This window comes from Salvelinus sp. IW2-2015, unplaced genomic scaffold, assembly GCF_002910315.2.
Source record: "Salvelinus sp. IW2-2015 unplaced genomic scaffold, ASM291031v2 Un_scaffold1321, whole genome shotgun sequence".
In the NCBI taxonomy this organism is placed as follows: domain Eukaryota; kingdom Metazoa; phylum Chordata; class Actinopteri; order Salmoniformes; family Salmonidae; genus Salvelinus; species Salvelinus sp. IW2-2015.
The window spans coordinates 206,071-225,695 of NW_019942840.1; the positions used below are offsets into that span (position 1 = coordinate 206,071).

The 19,625-nt window shown below is 46.2% G+C and overlaps 1 long non-coding RNA gene and 1 pseudogene across 2 annotated transcripts; both read left to right on the forward strand.

Moving 5' to 3' along the window:
* Positions 1–13,210, forward strand: part of LOC112070421 (inosine-5'-monophosphate dehydrogenase 1b-like) — a 24,041-nt pseudogene extending 10,831 nt beyond the window's left edge.
* A 5,174-nt stretch (positions 13,211–18,384) lies between these two features.
* LOC139024300 (uncharacterized) lies at positions 18,385–19,290 on the forward strand. Of its 2 annotated transcripts, none has more exons than XR_011475596.1 (3): positions 18,385–18,461; positions 18,651–18,683; positions 19,105–19,192. It is a non-coding gene; the product is annotated as an uncharacterized lncRNA (long non-coding RNA). The 2 variants fall into 2 exon arrangements; XR_011475595.1 differs by lacking the exons at positions 18,385–18,461; positions 18,651–18,683 and adding exons at positions 18,752–18,784; positions 19,241–19,290 and having other exon boundaries at positions 19,105–19,181.
* Positions 19,291–19,625: the final 335 nt, after the last annotated feature.

Here is a 19,625-nt window from a genome sequence, read left to right on the forward strand (position 1 = left end):
GTCAGAGAAGAGAGGACTACTCACCACATCGTCTGAGTAGGTAAAATCAATGAAGCCGGCAGAATCAGGAAGTCGCTGAAAGACAGACAGAGCAAGAGGTCAGGGGTCAAGGTTCACAGGTTGTCATGGCTAAAGAAAGATGGCTTAAGACAAGAGGACTACAAGATTCATAGTGCAGTGCAATGCAACTGCCAGCCAACTGGTGACAGTGGGTCAGAAGTGGCCTATAAAAACCCCTCACCCTTTTCCCACCCAATTTCAAACGTTTTACAAGTACCTCCACCATGTTGGAGTTGGGTCCAAAGCAGGAACTGTCAAGACCTTCCAGAAAGCTAAGACAATTCAATATGGGTTTTGAGCTACAGACTACCCTTCGACCTACCTTCAGCCTACTGTTCTGTTCATGTGCTCAATTCCACTGTTCCGAGACCCTCTTCCCTAGTCCAGTCCTCTTAAGTGTTCACCGATAGAGTAATGGGTGGGTAGGTGCAAGCCATACGATGAAGGCTGCTCTTAGCCTGTTGAACTTGTTAGTGTTCTCCAGTTTTTTCATATAACCTTTATATAACTAGGCAAGTCAGTTAAGAACAAATTCTTATTTACAATGATGGCCTACCTGGGAACAGTGGGTTAACTCCCTTGTTCGGGGGCAAAACTACTAAATAAAAAAACGGCACTTTTTTTACCTTGTCAGCTCAGGGATTCGATCCAGCAACCTTTCGGTTACTGGCCCAACGCTCTAACCACTAGGCTACCTGCCGCCCCAGACTGGTTCTTCCAGATCTCTGAAAACTACAGGGATAATGACTATGGGTGCACCAAGGGGGAGCAGTATTGCTTCCTACACATTCCTTATTATTTCAGCAGACACTCCTTGCCAGAGCCACGTCTGAAACCAAAGCCTTTTTACAGTATGCTGTGTCCACACAGATGCACAAACCACCCTCTGCATTCAAAGCCAAAACCTCATTCTGTAATTGCAGCTTTTCCAAAAAGACATTTTGCTCTCAGCTTCCTTCGTCATCCCTAACCTCCTAGCCACCCTATTTTTACCAAGATGGCCTCCCACGCCTGGTCTCTCTCTCTCTCCCTCTCTCTTTCTCTCGCTCTCTCTACACGGTTGTGCCTGGTTGGTCGCTCACTCTTCTCTCAGGGGTTGATGTGAGCGTTAATCTCAGGCTTTATGTGAAATCCCCCTGCCCTTCTCTCTCGTCCATCAGGAGTTTTTAATCTAATTGATATCTCTAATCTCTTTTTTTGTCCAGACTAGAACACAGCTCTTGTTGCTGTGGAAGGTGCCTGTCTGCGTTGTTGCCGTGGCGTTGTGGGTAGTCTCCGTAGGGTTGTAACCTGGCATATTTTCTTGACGGTGGAGTCAGTCTCTGATAACTGGGACGAGCCTGTGTTTGTCTGTCTCAACTGTAATTACAGTCAAAGGTCATGCAATAATATTTGTTTAGACTGTATTCTAAAATAGACCCCCCACCCTCTTCCACACAGGGGTGTTTTATAAGTGTGAAGTGGGCCTCTGTCTGGTGKTTCAATGTGCAGAGGTGGTCTCTCAATTTTAAAGGTTAGCCCTTTGTAGAATTTGGCAGGGTAGTGCAGTTGAGCTAACAAAATGGCTGCCAGTGTCCAGTCTTTTTCTTCACTCTCCCATTTCAGAAACACAATAGTTGGTATGGTAGTTTACATTTGCCAAAGATAAGGGAGGAAAGCTCTTGATGTCATAAAATGCACGCTCTGGTTTTCTCATGGGTGAGGAATGCCATGTTTTCCCTCCCAGCTGAGAAGACCGTGGAAGTGATTTTTATTTATTTTAGAAAAGGGAACTTTCCCAGTGTGTTGGCAGATCACGGCCTGATTGTGCAAAAACATCTCCAGAAAGACTTGGGTCCCCTCAGTCACATGCATCAGCTTAGTTAAAGCAACAGCAGTCTCTGATGACAGATTAAAAAAAATAAATAATAATATATATATATTTTTTTTTTTATTTAACTAGGGAAGTCAGTTAAGAACAAATTCTTATTTACAATGACGGCCTACCACGGCCGATCCCGAACGATGCTGGGCCAATTGTGCGCCACCCTATGGGACTCCCAATCACGGCCAGATATGATGCAGCCTGGATTCGAACCAGGGACTGCAGTAATGCCTCTTGCGCTGAGATCCGTTGCCTTACACCGCTGGGCCACTCGGGAGCCCATATAAAATGTAGCACCTGATAATTGACGTTCAGTCCAGATGGCGATGTCTGCTTTCCAGTTGCATGTTCTTTACTTGCTGTTGCCACTCTCGTCTGAGACTTTAAGACTCATCGTCCAGTCAGCCATTGAAAGCATGCTTGAGAGCCGTGACCAAAAGCTGTCATTTTCCTTAGGCCAATCCACAAAGGACAAACTTGCTTGTTGGAGCATGTATGCCCCCTAGTGGACAACTGAGAAAGCAACCTTTACCATTACAAGCAATGATGGTCAAGGTTCTCTTTTCTTCATGAAGTAAATGACTTACACTCTACTCTGTATTAGAAATGAATAATATTGAGTATATTTCCTCAGTGTGGACATTWACACTCACTGCAACAGATTGTAATACCTCAATTGAGCCGACCAACCAGTGCTCCCACACAGTGGCTAACCGGGCTATCTGCATTGTGTCCCACCCGCCAACCCCTCTTTTACGCTACTGCTACTCTCTGTTCATCATATATGCATTTTCACGTTAACCATATCTACATGTACATACTACCTCAATCAGCCTGACTAACCGGTGTCTGTATGTAGCCTCGCTACTTTTATAGCCTCGCTACTGTATATAGCCTGTCTTTTTACTGTTGTTTTATTTCTTTACTTACCTATTGTTCACCTAATACCTTTTTTGCACTATTGTTTAGAGCCTGTAAGTAAGCATTTCACTGTAAGGTCGACACCTGTTCTATTCAGCGCACGTGACAAATAAACTTTGATTTGATTTAATATTATCTAGTGTGCTGAGTGACTGATTTCCTGAACATGTTGTGGGTTATTGAGCCAAGATGTCCTCCTTACTTTCTCCACCAGGACCTGACCTCTGCCCTGACCAGGAAGATCACCCTGAAGACGCCTCTCATCTCCTCCCCCATGGACACAGTCACAGAGTCATCGATGGCCATCGCCATGGCGGTAAGACCTTGCCGYCTGACATGCGAGCCAGTAAAACATATATATGCGTGTTTTCTATGCTAGAAATTACTGTGCGCTTTCCACGTCAGTCACATTGGAAGTGTTTTGTGTTGCTGGGGGGGAAACCATAAACAGTATTGCGGCTCCCAAAAGTGATTTTTATTTGTCGGATGTTTTTGATGCCTTTAGCTCATGGGAGGCATCGGCCTCATCCATCACAACTGCACCCCTGAATTCCAAGCCAACGAGGTCCGCAAGGTCAAGGTAAGACCCCATAAACGCCTATGAAAACATTTACCCTTTGTAGTTAATGACTTTTATCATTTTAYGTTGATTGGTATTAAATGGGTTGCAGTGCATCTATACACATGATGGTTTATTAACAGATATYTGTTGTTTGTCCAGAGGTTTGAGCAGGGCTTCATCACAGACCCTCTTGTAATGAGCCCRCGTCACACGGTGGGGGACGTGTTCGAGGCCAAGACTCGCCACGGCTTCTCCGGCATCCCCGTCACCGAGACYGGCAAGATGGGCAGCAAGCTGGTGGGCATCATCACCTCCAGAGACATCGACTTCCTCTCCGAGAAGGACCACAGCCGACCACTGGAGGAGGCCATGACTAAGAGGGAGGAGCTAGTGGTGGCCCCGGCCGGTGTCACGCTGAAAGAGGCTAACGACATTCTACAACGGAGCAAAAAAGGTGAGCCAGTGGGTACAGTCCATGTCTATTGTCGCCTGTTTTCTGGTACGTTGTTCTATTGTATAATCCTCAACTTATTATTGATGATGTTTTCTTTGGTTTGCTGTACAAGGTCGTTTATGAACTGTTTGAGGTTAGATGGCAGAATTACTTGGTCACCTTTTAACAAAGTCTCTTCGCTCTCCCCCCACCAGGAAAGCTGCCCATCGTAAACGACAGTGATGAGCTGGTGGCCATCATCGCCAGGACAGACTTGAAGAAGAACAGGGACTACCCCCTGGCCTCTAAAGACTCTCGCAAACAGCTGCTGTGCGGAGCCGCCATCGGCACCAGGGACGACGACAAGTACAGACTGGACCTACTGATGCAGGCTGGGGTCGACGTGGTCGTACTGGTGGGTTTGAGGTTGGGGTTATGGTTAGGATCCAGATGAGGTTTAGGTTGGGATTCGGTTGCGGTAGGTGGGAGGGTTGGGTTAGGGGTTGACCTGCATGCAGTTTAGGTGGACATGGTGGTTAGGGGTTGACCTGTTCATGCAGTTTAGGTGGACATGGTGGTTAGGGTTGACCTGTTCATGTAGTTTAGGTGGACATGGTGGTTAGGGGTTGACCTGTTCATGTAGTTTAGGTGGACATGGTGGTTAGGGGTTGACCTGTTAGTTAGTTTAGTGGACATGGTGTTAGGGTTGACCTGTTCATGCAGTTTAGGTGGACATGGTGGTTAGGGCGTTGACCTGTCATGTTAGGTGGCAGTGTGTTAGGTTGACCTGTTCATGGTTTTAGGTGGACATGGTGGTTAGGGGTGGACCTGTTCATGTAGTTTAGGTGGACATGGTGGTTAGGGGTTGACCTGTTCATGTAGTTTAGGTGGACAGGTGTTAGGGTTGACTGTTCATTAGTTTAGGTGGACATGGTGGTTAGGGGTTACCTGTTCATGTAGTTTAGGTGACATGGTGGTTAGGGGTTGACCTGTTCATGGTTTAGGTGGACATGGTGGTTAGGGTTGACCTGTTCATGTAGTTTAGGTGGACATGGTGGTTAGGGGTTGACCTGTTCATGTAGTTTAGGGGAATGGGTAGGGTGACTGTCATGAGTTAGGTGGACATGGTGGTTAGGGTTGACCTGTTCATGTAGTTAGTGGACATGGGGTTAGGGGTTGACCTGTTCATGTAGTTTAGGTGGACATGGTGGTTAGGGGTTGACCTGTTCATTGATGTTAGGTGGCATGGTGGTTAGGGGTTGCCCTGTCATGTAGTTTAGGTGGCATGGTGGTTAGGGGTTGACCTGTTCATGTATTTAGGTGGACATGGTGGTAGGGGTTGACCTGTTCATGTAGTTTAGGTGGACATGGTGGTTAGGGGTTGACCTGTTCATGTAGTTAGGTGGACATGGTGGTTAGGGTTGACCTGTTCATGTAGTTTAGGTGGACATGGTGGTTAGGGGTTGACCTGTCATGTATTTTAGGTGGACATGGTGGTTAGGGTTGACTGTTCATGTAGTTAGGTGACATGGTGGTAGGGGTTGACCTGTTCATGTAGTTTAGGTGGACATGGTGGTTAGGGGTTGACCTGTTCATGTAGTTTAGGTGGACATGGTGGTTAGGGGTTGACCTGTTCATGTAGTTTAGGTGGCATGGTGGTTAGGGGTTGACCTGTTCATGTAGTTTAGGTGGACATGGTGGTTAGGGGTGACCTGTTCATGTAGTTTAGGTGGACTGGTGTTAGGGGTTGACCTGTTCATGTAGTTTAGGTGACATGTGGTTAGGGGTTGACCTGTTATAGTTTAGGTGGACATGGTGGTTAGGGGTTGACCTGTTCATGTAGTTTTAGGTGGACATGGTGGTTAGGGTTGACCTGTTCATGAGTTTAGGTGACATGGTGGTTAGGGGTTGACCTTTTCATGTATTAGGTGGACATGGTGGTAGGGGTTGACCTGTTCATGTAGTTTAGGTGGACATGGTGGTAGGGTTGACCTGTTCATGAGTTTAGGTGGACATGTGGGTTCTGGGTTGCGGTCGGGTTACGGCTGGGTTTCAGTTCTAATTGGCAGTAGACCGTGGCACTGCAGTGCAGACATGACTTGTTTTCTCTGTTTCTGCAGGATTCCTCACAAGGCAACTCTGTGTATCAGGTCAACATGATCAACTACATCAAACAGAAGTACAGCGAGCTGCAGGTGGTGGGTGGGAACGGTGAGAGAGGAGCGCTGGGACAGGATTTCTCACTATATGGCAGTTTCAGATCTTTGAGGGGCTATCAAGATCAGTCTTGGGGGAAAATACWTTAKACACKTACACACTAAACCTTTTTTCCTGCCWTCTGATGATGTTGTGTTCTGTCTCTTGTAGTGGTGACGGCAGCCCAGGCCAAGAACCTGATTGATGCAGGAGTGGACGCTCTGAGAGTGGGCATGGGCTGTGGCTCCATCTGTATCACCCAGGAAGGTAGTGACCCCCTGRTACTATCAACGTTACAGGATCAATTCACATCTGAATGCAGGAGAGGATTGTTGCTGGTTTTAAATTTCAACCCACTTGCGGAATTGACTGAGTTGAAATGGAATTGACCCAACCCAGAATGCTACACCTTGAGTGCARTGTGYSATTTGGAATAGTAGTATTACGACTWAATGTTATGATATATGAGTGTAGTGATATTAAGTAGAAATGTGATAATACGTGTAGGATTCTCTACCCATAGCAGCTGGCTTTGGATCAGTTCTAATGTAAGGTCAACCRCTGAAGCTACACAGCAAAACTGGAGAAGGATCAGAGGAGCGAGTAACCAACCAAGATGCTACGCTGGTTGCTAGTCTCTGTCGTCATGGTGATTTATGAAGGCTCTGTTCTCGGTTACCATGGCGACGACTTTCTCCACAGCATTACTACGTTCAGCAAATGATGGCAAACGTTTTTCAAGCGCAAAACAAACATCCTTATTGGAAGAACTTAGACATATTCAATCATCATTTTTTTTTACTGAACACTTCGATTCTGATAATATTACTTCCGTTAAAAAATCCATCCATCCATCGGGCCCAACCGAACATCGCCTGACTACACCGGTCATAGGATATGTTACCATGGTAAGGTGACGCATTTCCTGTCTCCGTCTCCCGTAGTGATGGCGTGCGGGCGGCCTCAGGGCACCTCGGTGTATAAGGTGGCAGAGTATGCTAGACGTTTCGGTGTGCCAGTCATCGCAGACGGCGGCATTCAGACCGTGGGCCACGTGGTCAAGGCTCTCTCACTTGGGGCATCCACAGGTACCTTTCATTCACTTATTAATGAATGCGTTCACTCTTTCATTGTCATGCATTCATTATCATTCACTCTTCTGTTGTCACTTATTCACCCATTCATTAGCTTAATCCTTCATTCATCCTTTTATAGCATGCAGTAGGTCAATGTGGTTAATTTCATAGGCTAGAATAGGTGTATAGCAGGGCTGTCCAATGTCGGTCCTGGAGGGCCCAAACACTTCTGGTTTTCATCCTCTCTTTCTAATCAGGGACGCATTCAGACCTGGGAAACCAGGTGAGTGCAATTAACTACCAGGTAGAACCAGAAACCAGAAGTTTTTCAGCCCTTCAGGAACAGAATTGAACAGCCCAGGTCTATAGTTTTACAGTATCTTGATGTCTTAGCGCTAGTTTTCTGTTTACCACTGTTGATCTCATGTCTATTCCTCTAATCCACTGTTGATCTCATGTCTATTCCTCTAATTAATTCAAAGCTGATTTAAAGCTAATGTGAAGCTAATCAATGTAACAAAACACTAGCTGTACTGACAGTTAGTTGGAGAAATGCTTACCAACCAATGACCTTGAGTTATGACCTCTTCCGCCCCTCCCCAGTGATGATGGGCTCGTTGCTAGCGGCGACCACGGAGGCTCCGGGGGAGTACTTCTTCTCGGACGGCGTGCGGCTGAAGAAGTACCGCGGCATGGGCTCTCTGGACGCCATGGAGAAGAGCACCAGCAGCCAGAAACGCTACTTCAGGTAGGGAGGACATCACACACTAGAGCTGCAGCCCAAATCACATCCTATTCCCTGGCCTGTATAGTGCACTACTTCTGACCWGGGGCCATAGGGAATAGGGTGCCATTTGGGACGTAGACTAACTCTTGATCAGACACTAGAACTCATAGGAGGGTTGGAATGAAGACCAGGTTAACCAAGTTGTTGCACATCAACTGTTGCTGACCTGTTACTGCTAGACGTTCCGCTAACGGAACCCCTCGACAACATCTGGTGAAATGGCAGAGCGCTAAATTCAAATTAAATTACTATAAATATTAAACTTTCATGAAATCACACATGCAGTACACCAAATTAAAGCTACACTTGTTGTTAATCCAGCCAACGTGTCAGATTTCAAAAAGGCTTTACGGCGAAAGCAAACCATGCTATTATCTGAGAATAGCACCCCATCAAACAAACACAGACAATCATTTCAACCCGCCAGGCGCGACACGAAACTCAGAAATATAGATATAATTCATGCCTTACCTTTGACAAGCTTATTCTGTTGGCACTCCAATATGTCCCATAAACATCACAAGTGGTCCTTTTGTTCGATTAATTCCGTCGTTATATATCCAAAATGTCCATTTATTTGGCGCGTGTGATCCAGAAAAACACCAATTCCAACTTGCGCAACATGACTATAAAATATCTCATAAGTTACCTGTAATCTTTGTCCAAACATTTCAAACAACTTTCCTAATACAACTAGGTATTTTTTAACGTAAATAATCGATCAAATTTAAGACGGGATAAACTGTGTTCAATACCGGAGGAAAACAAAGTGGGGCGTGCTTTCAGGTCACGCGCCTCTAACAAACAGTACACTTCACTCAACCCTCATTCTGAACAGGGCTACTTCTTCATTACACAAAGGAAAAACATCAACCAATTTCTAAAGACTGACATCTAGTGGAAGGGATAGGAACTGCCTTAGAATTCTAGATTCCCATAAAAAACCCATTGAAAAAGAGTGACCTCAAAAAAAAAATCCTGGATGGTTTGTCCTCGGGGTTTCGCCTGCCAAATAAGTTCTGTTATACTCACAGACATCATTCAAACAGTTTTAGAAACTTCTGTGTTTTCTATCCAAATCTACTAATAATATGCATATCCTAGCTTCTGGGCCTGAGTAGCAGGCAGTTGACTTTGGGCACGCTTTTAATCTGGATGTGAAAATACTGCCCCCTAGCCCGAAGAAGTTTTAATCGCTGATGAATGAAATTAATATTTTATGTCTGATTATATACATGTATTTATTGGTTTGTCCTTAATTCAGACGGTTCACATTGTGATACAATATATGACAAATGTAAGTCATTTTCTCAAAACAAATGATGCCAACTTTCCTGGGTTTAAGCTGCTCTCTGTGCTCTCATTTGAGAATTTTGCTGTCCATCAGCAGTGTCTAACCCGTCTCTGTATTCTGACTGGCTGATTCCACAGCAGTGTCTAACCGTCATCTGTATTCTGACTGGCTGATTCCACAGCCGTGTCTAACCCGTCTCTGTATTCTGACTGGCTGATTCCAACGCGTGTCTAACCCGTCTGTATTCTGACTGGCTGATTCCACAGCAGTGTCTAACCCGTCTCTGTATTCTGACTGGCTGATTCCACAGCAGTGTCTAACCCGTCTCTGTATTCTGACTGGCTGATTCCACAGCATGTCTAACCGTCTCTGTATTCTGACTGGCTGATTCCACAGCCGTGTCTAACCCGTCTCTGTATTCTGACTGGCGTGATTCCACAGCAGTGTCTAACCGTCTCTGTATTCTGCTGGCTGATTCCACAGCGTGTCTAAACCGTCTCTGTATTCTGACTGGCTGATTCCACACGCAGTGTCTAAACGTCTCTGTATTCTGACTGGCTGATTCCACAGCCGTGTCTAAACCGTTCCTGTATTCTGACTGGCTGATTCCACAGCCGTGTCTAAACGGTCTCTGTATTCTGACTGGCTGATTCCACAGCCGTGTCTACCGTCTCTGTGTTCTGACTGGTGATTCCACAGCCGTGTCTAACCGTCTCTGTGTTCTGACTGGCTGATTCCACAGCCGTGTCTAAACCGTCTCGTGTTCTGACTGGCTGATTCCACAGCCGTGTCTAAACCGTCTCTGTATTCTGACTGGCTGATTCCACAGCCGTGTCTAACCCGTCTCTGTATTCCTGACTGGCTGATTCCACAGCCGTGTCTAACCCGTCTCTTGTATCTGACTGGCTGATTCCACAGCCGTGTCTAAACCGTCTCTGTGTCTGACTGGCTGATTCCACAGCCGTGTCTAACCCGTCTCTGTATTCTGACTGGCTGATTCCACAGCCGTGTCTAAACCGTCCTGTATCTGACTGGCTGATTCCACAGCAGTGTCTAACCCGTCTCTGTGTTCTGGACTGGCTGATTCCACAGCAGTGTCTAACCCGTCTCTGTGTTCTGACTGGCTGATTCCACAGCCGTGTCTAACCCGTCTCTGTATTCTGACTGGCTGATTCCCACAGCCGTGTCTAACCCGTCTCTGTGTTCTGATGGCTGATTCCACAGCCTGTCTAACCCGTCTTGTTTTGCTGGCTGATTCCACAGCCGTGTCTAACCCGTCTCTGTGTTTCTGATTGGCTGATTCCACAGCCGTGTCTAACCCGTCTCTGTGTTCTGACTGGCTGATCCACAGCCGTGTCTAACCCGTCTCTGTGTTCTGACTGGCTGATTCCACAGCCGTGTCTAACCCGTCTCTGTGTTCTGACTGGCTGATTCCACAGCCGTGTCTAACCCGTCTCTGTTATTCTGACTGGCTGATTCCACAGCCGTGTCTAAACCGTCTCTGTATTCTGACTGGCTGATTCACAGCCGTGTCTAACCCGTCTCTGTTTCTGACTGGCTGATTCCACAGCCGTGTCTAACCCGTTCTGTATTCTGACTGGCTGATTCCACAGCCGTGTCTAACCCGTCTCTGTTTCTGACTGGCTGATTCCACAGCCGTGTCTAACCCGTCTCTGTGTTCTGACTGCTTGATTCCACAGCCGTGTCTAACCCGTCTCTGTATTCTGACTGGCTGATTCCACAGTGAAGGGGACAAGGTGAAGGTGGCTCAGGTGTGTCCGGCTCTGTCCAGGACAAGGGCTCCATCCACAAGTTTATCCCTACCTGATCGCGGCATCCAACACGGCTGTCAGGACATCGGCGCCAAGAGTCTCTCTGTTCTGCGGTGAGTTGTGTGTGAGGGAGAGGGGACCAGTGTGTGATCTCTGATAGTAGTGTGTGTGTGAGGGAGAGGGGACCAGTGTGTGATCTCTGATAGTAGTGTGTGTGGTGTGTGTGAGGGAGAGGGGACCAGTGTGTGATCTCTGATAGTAGTGTGTGTGTGGGGAGGGGACCAGTGTGTGATCTCTGATAGTAGTGTGTTGTGTTGTGTGTGTGGGAGAGGGGACCAGTGTGTGATCTCTGATAGTAGTGTGTGTGTGTGTGTGTGGGAGAGGGACCAGTGTGTGATCTCTGATAGTAGTGTGTGTGTGTGTGAGGGAGAGGGGACCAGTGTGTGATCTCTGATAGTAGTGTGTGTGTGTGTTGTGTGAGGGAGGGGGACCAGTGTGTGATCTCTGATAGTAGTGTGTGTGTGTGTGTGTGTGTGTGAGGAGAGGGGACCAGTGTGTGATCTCTGATGTAGTGTGGTGTGTGTGTGTGTGTGAGGGAGAGGGACCAGTGTTGTGATCTCTGTAGTAGTGTGTGTGTGGGAGAGGGGACCAGTGTGTGATCTCTGATAGTAGTGTGTGTGTGTGTGTGTGGGAGAGGGGACCAGTGTGTGATCTCTGATAGTATGTGGTGTGTGTGTGAGGGAGAGGGGACCAGTGTGTGATCTCTGATAGTAGTGTGTGTGTGTGTGAGGGAGAGGGACCAGTGTGTGCTCTGTAGTAGTGTGTGTGTGTTGTGTGAGGGAGAGGGACCAGTGTGTGATCTCTGATAGTAGTGTGTGTGTGTGTGAGGGAGAGGGGACCCGTGTGTGATCTCTGATAGTAGTGTGTGGTGTGTGTGAGGGAGAGGGGCCCAGTGTGTGATCTCTGTAGTAGTGTTGTGTGTGTGTGAGGGAGAGGGGACCAGTGTGGTGATCTCTGATAGTAGTGTGTGTGCGTGAGTGATCTCTGATATTGTGTTTTTCCACAGCTCCATGATGTACTCTGGAGAGCTGAAGTTTGAGAAGAGGACCACGTCCGCTCAGGTGGAAGGAGGAGTCCATGGGCTTCACTCGTACGTTGGACTCTGTCTCCCACACACACACACACACACACACACACACACACACACAGTGGAATTTAAATGTGTGTAGCAGTAGATAGCCATGACTTTTCTACGACTGATAGTGTTGACTTTCTCAGACATCAGTCCTCTTCCTCTCTCTGTCTTTCACCATAGATGTTCTGTTGTTCCATGTAAGTACATAGACCTGTGAAGTGAAGGGTGTGGCCTAGTGCAGGGCCCCACATAGCCATTTGCATGTAGAACATCTCTTCCCTTGTTTCTACATTGAAGGGCTAAGTTTGAGCTTCTTCTTGATTAAATGATCCAGGTGGGAAATGTAAATCTTACCTTTAGAGAAGTGCTTCCCATCTTGATGTTTGAATCTGGCAGCTAGCCTATAATGACGGCTAATATGGCGATGTGACGTTCCCCTTCAGATTATTATCTTGTTAGTGGGAGGAGGAGTGCTCGCCATTACGTATTTCATCTTTGAATGGGTATGAATTATGGGAAGCTTTGTTAGTCTCCTCTCTCTGTCCACTAGCCTCCTTCCCTCCTCTCCTTCCCCAGTTATCCATAGGCCGATACCCCTGTAATAAATATACTGGCAAGACGATGGGGGATTGAATGGGATTTGTCAACCTTTGTTTTATAGTTGAATCAGTATGATATTGCTTAGACAGATTGATAGCTGATGTAGTAGGAAAGGGTAATTGATAAGTTCTATCCAGTTGTTTTAGAGCTGGTAATAGGAATTGTTTGGTGTTTTAGGGCAGGTAATAGGAATTGTTCTGTGTGTTTTAGGGCAGGTAATAGGAATTGTTCTGTGTGTTTTAGGGCAGGTAATAGGAATTGTTTTGTGTTTTAGGGCAGGTAATAGGAATTGTTCTGTGTGTTTTAGGGCAGGTAATAGGAATTGTTTTGTGTGGTCGTTATATTGTTGATTATCATTGATCACTGATTGATGGTATCATTATTGTGTTTTCACGATGCCCTCTCTCTCTCTGCAGTTACGAGAAACGACTTTACTGATGGAGGGGCCAGAAAGAAGCGGACTAGGGCCGCCCCCGACGTCCCCACCCCTGTTGTGACCAAACGTAACCGCCACATCTGACACCCACCTCATCACTCTCCCTGCCGACACCCCACACACCCCACGGGAGAGGTCTGGGGGGAACACCTGCAAAACAAACACCATCACCTGGGATGACCTTTGACAAGCTTATTCTGTTGGCACTCCAATATGTCCCATAAACATCACAAGTGGTCCTTTTGTTCGATTAATTCCGTCGTTATATATCAAAATGTCCATTTATTTGGCGCGTGTGATCCAGAAAAACACCAATTCCAACTTGCGCACATGACTATAAAATATCTCATAATTACCTGTATCTTTGTCCAAACATTCAAACAACTTTCTAATACAAACTAGGTATTTTTTAACGTAAATAATCGATCCAAATTTAAGACGGGATAAACTGTGTTCAATACCGGAGGAAAACAAAGTGGGCGTGCTTTCAGGTCCACGCGCCTCTAACAAACATTACACTTCACTCAAACCCTCATTCTGACAGGGCTACTTCTTCATTCACAAAGGAAAACATCAACCAATTTCTAAAGACTGACATCTAGTGGAAGGGATAGACTGCCTTAGAAGTCTAGATTTCCCATAAAAAACCCATTGAAAAAGAGTGACCTCAAAAAAAAAATCTGGATGGTTTGTCCTCGGGGTTCGCCTGCCAAATAATCTTATACCACACGACATCATCAAACAGTTTTAGAAACTTGTGTTTTCTATCCAAATCTACTAATAATATGCATATCCTAGCTTCTGGGGCCTGAGTAGCAGGCAGTTGACTTTGGGCACGCTTTTAATCTGGATGTGAAAATACTGCCCCCTAGCCCGAAGAAGTTTTAATCGCTGATGAATGAATTAATATTTTATGTCTGATTAATATCATGTATTTATTGGTTTGTCCTAATTCAGACGGTTCACATTGTGATACAATATATGACAAATGTAATCATTTCTCAAAACAAATGATGCCAACTTTCCTGGTTTAAGCCTCTCCTGTGCTCTCATTTGAGAATTTTGCTGTCCATCAGCAGTGTCTAACCCGTCTCTGTATTCTGCTGGCTGATTCCACAGCAGTGTCCTAACCCGTCTCTGTATTCTGACTGGCTGATTCCACAGCCGTGTCTAACCTCTACTCTGTATTCTGACTGGCTGATCCACAGCAGTGTCTAACCGTCTCTGTATTCTGACTGGCTATTCCACAGCAGTGTCTACCCGTCTCTTATTCTGACTGGCTGATTCCACAGCAGTGTCTAACCCGTCTCTGTATTCTGACTGCTGATTCACAGCCAGTGTCTAACCCGTCTCTGTATTCTGACTGTGCTGAGTTCCACAGCCGTGTCTAAACCCGTCTCTGTATTCTGACTGGCTGATATCCACGCAGTGTCTAAACCGCGTCTCTGTAGTTCTGACTGGCTGATTCCACAGCATGGCTAAACCGTCTCTAGTTACTGACGGGCTGCATTCACAACAGCAGTGTCTAAACCGTCGCCTGTATTCTGACTGGCTGGATTCCACAGCCGTGTCTAAACCGTCTCGTATTCTGACTGGCTGATTCCACAGCGTGTCTAAACCGTCTCTGTTTCTGACTGGTGATTCCACAGCCGTGTCTAACCCGTCTCTGTGTTCTGACTGGCTGATTCCACAGCCGTGTCTAAACGTCTCTTGTTCTGTGCTGATTCCACAGCCGTGTCAACGTCTCTGTTTCTGACTGCTGATTCCACAGCGTCTGTCTAACCGTCTCTGTATTCTGACTGGGCTGATGTCCACAGCCGTGTCTAACCCGTCTCTGTATTCTGACTGGCTGATTCCACAGCCGTGTCTAACCCGTCTCTGTAGTCTGACGGCTGATTCCACAGCCGTGTCTAAACCGTCTCTGTGTCTGACTGGCTGATTCCACAGCCGTGTCTAACCCGTCTCTGTATTCTGACTGGCTGATTCCACAGCCGTGTCTAAACCGTCTGTATTCTGACTGGCTGATTTCCACGGCAGTGTCTAACCCGTCTCTGTGTTCTGACTGCTGATTCCACAGCAGTGTCTAACCCGTCTCTGTGTTCTGACTGGCTGATTCCACAGCCGTGTCTAACCCGTCTCTGTATTTCTGACTGGCTGATTCCACAGCCGTGTCTAACCCGTCTCTGGTTCTGACTGGGCTGATTCCACAGCCGCTGTCTAACCCGTCTCTGTTTTCTGACTGGCTGATTCCAAGCCGTGTCTAACCCGTCTCTGGTGTTTCTGATTGGCTGATTCCACAGCCGTGTCTAACCCGTCTCTGTGTTCTGACTGGCTGATTCCACAGCCGTGTCTAACCCGTCTCTGTGTTCTGACTGGCTGATTCCACAGCCGTGTCTAACCCGTCTCTGTGTTCTGACTGGTGATCTCACAGCCGTGTCTAACCCGTCTCTGTATTCTGACTGGCTGATTCTCCACAGCCGTGTCTAAACCGTCTCTGTGTTCTGACTGGCTGATTCCACAGCCGTGTCCTAACCGTCTCTGTGTTCTGACTGGCTGATTCCACAGCCGTGTCTAACCCGTCTCTGTATTCTGACTGGCTGATCCACAGCCGTGTCTAACCCGTCTCTGTGTTCTGACTGGCTGATTCCACAGCCGTGTCTACCCGTCTCTGTGTTCTGACTGCTGATTCCACAGCCGTGTCTAACCCGTCTCTGTATTCTGACTGGCTGATTCCACAGTGAAGGGGACAAGGTGAAGGTGGTTCAGGGTGTGTCCGGCTCTGTCCAGGACAAGGGCTCCATCCACAAGTTTATCCCCTACCTGATCGGCTGGCATCCAACACGGCTGTCAGGACATCGGCGCCAAGAGTCTCTCTGTTTTGCGGTGAGTTGTGTGTGAGGGAGAGGGGACCAGTGTGTGTATCTCTGATAGTAGTGTGTGTGTGAGGGAGAGGGGACCAGTGTGTTGATCTCTGATAGTAGTGTGTGTGTGTGTGTGTGAGGGAGAGGGACGCAGTGTGTGATCTCTGATAGTAGTGTGTGTGTGGGAGAGGGGACCAGTGTGTGATCTCTTGATAGTAGTGTGTTGTGTTGTTGTGTGGGAGAGGGGACCAGTGTGGATCTCTGATATGAGTGTGTGTGTGTGTGTGTGGGAGAGGGACCAGTGTGTGATCTCTGATAGTAGTGTGTGTTTGTGAGGAGAGGGGGACAGTTTGTGATCTCTGATAGTAGTGTGTGTGTGTGTTGTGAGGGAGAGGGGACCAGTGTGTGATCTCTGATAGTAGTGTGTGGTGTGTGTGTTGTGTTGAGGAGAGGGGACCAGTGTGTGATCTCTGATAGTAGTGTGTGTCTGTGTGTGTGTGTGTGAGGAGAGGGACAGTGTGTGATCTCTGATAGTAGTGTGTGTGTGGGGAGGGAAGGGGTGACTCTGTGTAGTCTTGCTGTGGTGGTGTGGGAGAGGGACAGTGTTGATCTCTGATAGTAGTGTGTGTGTGTGTGTGCGGGAGAGGGGACCAGTGTGTGATCTTCTGATAGTAGATGTGGTGTGTGTGTGAGGGAGAGGGGACCAGTGTGTGATTCTCTGATAGTAGTAGTGTGTGTGTGTGTGAGGGAGAGGGGACCAGTGTGTGTGATCTCTGATATAGTGTGTGTGTTGTGTGAGGGAGAGGGACCCAGTGGTGTGATCTCTGATAGTAGTGTGTGGTGTGTGTGAGGGAGAGGGGACCCGTGTGTGATCTCTGATAGTAGTGTGTGTGTTTGGGAGCTGATGTGTGATAGTAGTGTGTGTGTGTGTGAGGGCGAGGGGACCAGTGTGTGATCTCTGATAGTAGTGTGTGTGACTGAGTGATCTCTGATATTGTTTTTTCAACAGCTCATGATGTACTCTGCGAGAGCTGAAGTTGAGAAGAGGACCACGGTCCGCTCAGGTGGAAGGAGGAGTCCATGGGCTTCACTCGTACGTTGGATCCTGTCTCCCACACACACACACACACACACACACACACACACACACAGTGGAATTTAAATGTGTGTAGCAGTAGATAGCCATGACTTTTCTACGACTGATAGTGTTGACTTTCTCAGACATCAGTCCTCTTCCTCTCTCTGTCTTTCACCATAAGATGTTCTGTTGTCCATGTAAGTACATAGACCTGTGAAGTGAGGGTGTGGCCCTAGTTGCAGGGCCCCACATAGCCATTTGCATGTAGAACACTCTTCCCTTGTTTCTACATTGAAGGGCTAAGTTTGAGCTTCTTTCTTGATTAAATGATCCAGGTGGGAAATGTAAATCTTACCTTTAGAGAATGTGCTTCCATCTTCGAGTGTTTGAACTTCTCTGGATCTTGATGTTTGATCTGGCAGCTAGCCTATAATGACGGCTAATATGGCGATGTGACGTTCCCTTCAGATTATTATCGTGTTAGTGGGAGGAGGAGTGCTCGCCATTACGTATTTCATCTTGAATGGGTATGAATTTGGGAAGCTTTGTTAGTCTCTCTCTCTGTCCACTAGCCTCCTTCCCTCCTCTCCTTCCCCAGTATCCATAGGCCGATACCCCTGTAATAATCTACTGGCAAGACGATGGGGATTGAATGGATTTGTCAACCTTGTTTTATAGTTGAATCAGTATGATATTGCTTTAGACAGATTGATAGCTGGATGTAGTAGGAAAGGTAATTGATAAGTTCTATCAGTTGTTTTAGAGCTGGTAATAGGAATTGTTTGTGTTTTAGCAGGTAATAGAATTGTTGTGTGTTTTAGGGCAGGTAATAGGAATTTCTGTGTTGTTTTAGGGCAGAATAGGAATTTGTTTGTGTTTTTAGGGCAGGTAATAGGAATTGTTCTGTTGTTTTAGGGCAGGTAATAGGAATTGTTCTGTGTGTTGTAGGGCAGGTAATAGGAATTGTTCACGTGTGTGTTTTAGGGCGGTAATAGGAATTGTTTTGTGTTTTAGGGCAGGTAATAGGAATTGTTCTATGTGTTTAGGGCAGGTAATAGGAATTGTTTTGTGTTTTAGGGCAGGTAATAGGAATCTGTTCTGTGTGTTGTAAGAGCAGGTAATAGGAATGTTCTGTGTGTTTTAGGCAGGTAATAGGAATGTTCTGTTGTGTTTTAGGGCAGGTAATAGGAATTGTTCTTGTGTGTGTTCTTAGGGCAGGTTAATAGGAATTGTTCTGTGTGTTTTAGGGCATTAGATAGGAATTGTTTCTGTGTTTTAGGGCAGGTAATAGAGAATTGTTCTGTGTGTGTTTTAGGGCAGGTAATAGGAATTGTTCTGTGTGTTGTAGGGCAGGTAATAGGAATTGTTCTGTGTGTTTTAGGGCAGGTAATAGGAATTGTTCTTGTGTGTTTTAGGGCAGTAATAGGAATGTTCTGTGTGTTGTAGGGCAGGTAATAGGAATTGTTCTGTGTGTTTTGGGCAGTAATAGGAATTGTTTTGTGTTTTAGGGCAGGTAATAGGAATTGTTCTATGTGTTTTAGGCAGGTAATAGGAATTGTTTTGTGTTTTAGGCAGGTAATAGGAATTGTTCTGTGTGTTTTAGAGCAGGTAATAGGAATTGTTCTTGTGTTTTTAGAGGCAGGTAATAGGAATTTTCTGGTGTGTTTGTAGGGCAGGTAATAGGAATTGTTCTGTGTGTTTTAGGGCAGGTAATGAGGATTGTTCTGTGTGTTTTAGGGCAGTAATAGGAATTGTTCTGTGTTTGTAGGGCAGGTAATAGGAATTGTTTTGTGTTTTAGGCAGGTAATAGGAATTGTATTTCTGTGTGTTTTAGGGCAGTAGATAGGAATTGTTCTGTGTGTTTGTAGGGCAGGTAATAGGAATTGTTCTGTGTTTTTAGGGCAGGTAATAGGAATTGTTCTGTGTGTTTTAGGCAGTAATAGGAATTGTTCTGTGTTTTAGAGCAGTAATAGGAAATTGTTCTGTGTTTTAGGGCAGGTAATAGGATTGTTCTGTGTGTTTTAGGCAGGTAATAGGAATTGTTCTGTGTGTTTTAGAGCAGGTAATAGGAATTGTTCTGTGTGTTTTAGAGCAGGTAATAGGAATGTTTCTGTGGTTTTAAGCAGGTATAGAATTGTTCTGTGTGTTTTAGAGGCAGGTAATAGAATTGTTTGTTGTTTAGAGCAGGTAATAGGAATTGTTCTGTGTGTTTTAGAGCATGTAATAATGTTTTGTTTGAGCAGGCATAGAATTGTTCTGTGTGTTTTTAGAGCAGGCAATAGGAATGTTTCTGTGTGTTTTAAGCAGGTAATAGGAATTGTTTTGTGTGTTTTAGGGCAGGTGATAGGAATTGGTTTGTGTGGTTGTTATATTGTTGATTATCATTGATTCACTGATTGATGGTATCATTATTGTGTTTTCAACGATGCCCTCTCTCTCTGCAGTTACGAGAAACCGACTTTACTGATGGAGGGGCCAGAAAGAAGCGGACTAGGCCGCGCCCCGACGCCCCCACCCCGTGTTGTGACCAAACGAACCGCCACATCGGAC